The 5,005-nt window shown below is 49.4% G+C and overlaps 1 non-coding gene across 1 annotated transcript; it reads left to right on the top strand.

Annotated features, from left to right (window-relative positions):
- The first annotated feature begins 2,341 nt into the window (after window positions 1-2,341).
- On the top strand, window positions 2,342-3,554 carry LOC102772415. The gene is made up of 3 exons (XR_001514639.1): window positions 2,342-2,619; window positions 2,790-2,935; window positions 3,369-3,554. It is a non-coding gene; the product is annotated as an uncharacterized LOC102772415 (transcript).
- The last annotated feature ends 1,451 nt before the right edge of the window (window positions 3,555-5,005 follow it).

The following is a 5,005-nucleotide window of genomic DNA, read 5'->3' as shown; positions in this document are numbered from 1 at the left end:
AGAGGACAGAACTTGTTCGAGGTCTCAAAGCCAGACAACAAAGCCACGTTCAAGTTTAACCTTCTTCCTCTGACCCCAATGAAACAAAACGTGAGTCTCTTGGAAAGACTAGTTTTAGAAAGGGCAGGTCCAGAATAGAAGGAATTGTTTAAGCATACATATTCTTATTTCCTGTCCCTGTTGCTTTCAAACAGGTTTTTTAGATTTAAATTGCATATGATTCGAATTTCAGACCCAGGGTCAGAGAAAGCATCCTTCCACCCCCACATAAACACACAAACGAAATAAGAACACAGCGAAGAGTTGGCTTTCTGTCTTCCGGTGCTGAAATCGTCCTCCCAGGCAGAGCAAGCAAAGGCATTCGGTGAGAGGGAGGAGCTTGGTTCCCCGCGCTGTGTGATGGGGAACAGCTGCGTTCCCTCCCGCTCCCAAGGAGGTGAAAACGCGTTAAGCGATGCAATGATCGTCCTGAAACCTGCGCGTGCGTGTGGGTGGGTCTGTGTGAGCGAAGGGGTGGGTGTCAGCTAGCTCCGAGGATCCGAAGTCAGGAAGGTGTGCAGCGTCCCGGTTTCAGAAGGGGCGAAGGGTAATCTGGCTGTGGCGGTTCAGGAGGACACACCCACGCTGGATCTGTCTCCTCCGCGCAGGCACTTGAGCGTGGAAAGTAGTAAATCCCATTTCGAGAACGAAAACCCTAACGACCGCTTGGTTTCGACGGCTGGGGAATATTTATTCCTGGTTCAGCTGATGGGAAAACCTGTGCCTGGCAGCCCCTGATTGGTGGAAAAGAAAATGGTGATAGTGGGGTGGAAAGAGGATTTGACCAGCCTCCTCCTGCCTCCTCAACCTGTAACTCAGCCACCCGCGGGACCCTTCCAGGCTCAGGCCAGGTGAAGAGCAAACGGAAATCTGGTAAATATTTAAGCAAAAGCAGCCTTAACCTTGTGTCCTACGACCATCCATCAGATCTGAGCGACCGGAGGGAAACGTGCTCCAGGTGGTGCGGCTGGGAGCACCTTTCTGAGCCTCCCGCCTCCTCAGCAGCTCCCCAGAGATCGGCTCTACCTTTGGTGGTGGATCCCCAGACCCCGCGCCCCCAGGTTGGCTCTGACGGAGGGGTCCCCGTGAGGGGCCAGAAGGAGAGGCGGAGAGGGGAGGAGGGGGTGGGAGAGAGGGGAAGATGTCAGCCCAATCCTAACCGCTCGGAGAGTCCTCGTGACCCTGAACTTGAGGCGAAGCGCAGCACACCCCCACCTTCTTGCCTGGAGCTGAGGTACAGCCTGCCCCCCAGCCACACCCCGACCCCCATCGGAGGAGCGAAGTGAAGCGCACCCGGCGCGGGAGGCAGCTGGCGCGGGGCGAGGGGCGGGGAGAGGCGCTGACAAATCAGCCGCGGGGGTGGCGAGTGGAGGGGAGGGAGGAGGGAAACGCGGAGCAGCAGGAGGAGGAGGAGGAGGAGGAAGATCCCCACGAGAGAAGGGGACCCAAGAAAGGGAGCGAGCGACCGCGAGCGGCGACGCGGGGAAGGTGAGAGCAGACCCGGGACCGAGCTTGGCCTTTAGCATCCTTCGCTCTCTCCCCGCCTTCCCTCCCGACCCCCGTCTGTTTCTCCGGGACCCTCTCGTGCTGGGGACAGGGAGTGGCAATTCGACGATAGGTTCGTGGGCTCGCCCCCCGCGACCCCAGCCTCTCCACGCTGGGCTGTGCCGCCTCCAGCCCGCTGTGGGGACCACCCCCTCCGGGTGCCGCCTCTGCCCTCCTGGTGCGCTCCGAGGCCCCCCTCTTCCCGTGGAAATCCTATTTGGGGATTGTTAATGTTCTGCAGAGGGGAGGGGGAGTCGGACGCCGGGGCAGCAGAGGGACCGAGGTAAGCCCTGTGCTTCCGAAGGGGCGGCTTGGTGCGTCCTGGCGCACCCTGCCCGGGGGAGAGGCGTCTCCGAGACACCTGGCGGGGGCTGCGCGGCCGGAGGACCCCGGGGAGCCTCTCTCCGAGCGGGGTGCTTTTCCCCGCGCTGAGCCTGCGGAAAGTAAGTTGACCAGCTTTCCTCCCGCTGCCGACATTGCCTTCCTCTCCCAGGCTGAGAGGTCAGGCTTCTCTGAGAGCCAGCTTTTCCTTCGGGAAAGGCGAGGGTGCTGGAGGGAGTGAGAGCATCCAACTTTCTCTCTCGCCTTAACCCCCCCGCTCCTCCCTCTCGGTTCAATCCGAAAACGAGCTGTGTTGGGCAACTAGTTAAATGGAAGTGCAAGCAGGGCAAGTCTGGTGGCTGGTGGGGTGGATTAGAGCCAGTGCGGGTGGGCTCCCAGTTGGCCTGAAGTTCAGCCACACCCAGGGTGCGCAGGTCTCTTCCCTCCCCCTTCCTGGTCTGCCAATTAGATCTCTTCTGGGGTTCATTTTCAGAGAGTCCCTGACCCCACGCCTCCAGCTCCCTTTCTTTCCCTGCGATCTGTCTTCTGAACGTACTTCTAACTCACACTGTCAGCGTTTGGACCCTGGGAAGTCGAGAGGGGGGTCCATCTTTTCCTGCAACTCCACTTGGGAAATGCAGTGAGAACAGCTGAGATGATTCATCCCAAATCCATGTCTAGGCAGCTAGACTTGGACTAGCCAAGATGGATGGGGTATGCTCAATTTTTAATGCAAAAACTAAAAAAAGGCTTTGTCCGATGGTGGAAATAAGGGTGCACTTCAAAGAGCCTCACACTTTTGGGAGTTCTACTGATCTTTCAAGGTGTTTCTAGTTTTGTTTGACCCCAAAGTTCTCATTCAAAATGTATTTTGTGTTATGCAGCGTGGTGTAAAGGAATTCATTAGCCATGGATGCATTCATGAAAGGACTGTCCAAGGCCAAGGAGGGAGTCGTGGCTGCTGCTGAGAAAACCAAACAGGGTGTGGCAGAAGCAGCAGGAAAGACAAGAGAGGGTGTTCTCTATGTAGGTAGGTGAGCCCCGAGTGTCATTTTGATATTTATTTATGACTGATGCATTAGGATGATTGATGCTCTAAATGCTGATATTTCTCCCTTGATTCATTTTTACGTCATCACTTGTCAAAAGGATGGATGGAGTTAGTTATGTGTGGGTAGATAAATGTGTATATTTGAGCTAATAGTAAAAAGTGAGTGTAATCTTTTGTGTGTGTGTTTTTCCCCCCAGATTACTGAATTTTGCAATAATGCCAAGGACTTTTTTTTGTTTCTTTTAAAAAATGTTTTATGTTCATAAATGACTATTTTGGGTTTTTTTTTAAAATCAGTATTTTAATATATGATCAAGAATATTTTTAAGAATCTAAATCATTCCGGGGTTTTTGGTTTCTTTGTCGTTATGAAGAATATTTGCCAATTTTAGAGTATTCTTTTTTTTTAAAGACTTTGATATGGTCCCGGGGTACCTGCCAAGAGACCTGAAAAGGAAAGGACAGAAATGTCTTAGGTGGAGTGATTCCCCGAGATCACTTGACAAGCTGGAGACCAAGAGCTCAAGAAAGTACTTGAGGGCTCCTAGTTACATCTCAGCGACATTTATATAGTTCATTTCTCAAATGATACACAAAATAAGCAATGAGATTGATGCTTATCATCTGTACCTTTCCCTAAATCCCCACCTTGGAGCATTCATGAAGACCTTGACTCTCTTTTTCTTATCTTAAACTATGTTAGATTGAATATTATTTTACAAACTTCAGATTCTTTGGGAAAGAAATAGACACATATATATACACACTTATCCACAGGGACACAAATGCATACATGCACATAAATGCACACATGCACACACTGCCCATTTCACCTCTCCTCTTTCTCCTCTGAGCTCTTCCACAGTCTCTGTTGGGCCCTGTAGCAGCAGTAGCCACAGGATGAGCAGGAAGGTGGGGGATGAGCCTAGTGAGTGGTGTAGGGTTCTGTGCCCATATCTGTGGGGTGAAAGAATGCTACACTGTCTCCAATATGGATGGGCTGGAGAAAAGTTATTCTTAGAATGATTTTTATGGATGTTTCTCATATTATTTTTTTCTCATGGTTTATAGACTCTTTTATATTGGTTGATCTTTACACAAATCTTCCGTTTAATTACTTACATGACCTTAGAACATATTTTCAGGAACTCATTGAATTAAAGTGTTACAAGAGAACAACATTGATAAGTTAACTTCAAGTTTTTTCTTGTGAAGTGTAAATTATGTCCTTTTAGATGGAAGTTGTAATACTGAATAGTGACATGCAGGTAATCAATATCTTTATAGTTGTCCTCAGTTTTCCAAGTCGTGCAACTACGTGCTTACAAATAGGCTTTGATTTCAGTTACATTATAACTTAGTAATTTAAAGTTTCTTTATAATAATAACATTCACTTGATTAGTTTTTGTGGAGAGCGGCTACAGTGCTTAGACAGGTTCAAGCCTCGAACTAATGAGAGGGCACAGTCCTCTCATTGCCACATGCAAGTCCCCACTTATAGCCAACAATTATAGCCAACAGCTATAGTAGTTGTAAGCTTGAACCTATGGTCCAAACACGTGGCCCACGTGTCTGAGAGATGTGGGCTTGATAGAGTTCAGGTGCATGTAATTGAGTAGGATCAAAACCCATGAGAATGTTGTAAACATCTTGACCATGCCCTTACTTTCCCTTGTGGAATCCAGCTATAAAATAAAGGCACGGCTTGTAATCCGTGGCGCTGTCTCTCTCCATCAGAGAGGACAGCGTCCCACCCAGACCCAGCTTTCATTCTCTTGTCTGTCTTTTCTCCATCCTTCACCGCCCCCACTCAAGCTCACCGAACCTGGCTGAGCTGGTGCAGCACACAGGCGCCCAATGTGGGGCTGAGTGTGCCATGGCCGTGCCAGCCCGCCACAAGTTTGTAGTGAATCCAGAAACTATTGAATATTAAATTAATACATTTGCCCTTTTCTAGGTAATGAACAGGTTTTTCTTATCTGGAAAACTTTTTATTTCTTTTCATTGTTATTTATGAGTTTGGATAAATAAAATTTTATTTTCAGAGA

The sequence above is a fragment of the Myotis davidii genome, unplaced genomic scaffold (genome assembly GCF_000327345.1).
Source record: "Myotis davidii unplaced genomic scaffold, ASM32734v1 scaffold963, whole genome shotgun sequence".
Lineage (NCBI taxonomy): Eukaryota > Metazoa > Chordata > Mammalia > Chiroptera > Vespertilionidae > Myotis > Myotis davidii.
Note: the sequence above shows the minus strand (reverse complement) of the source record. Positions and strands in the feature narration are given on the sequence as shown.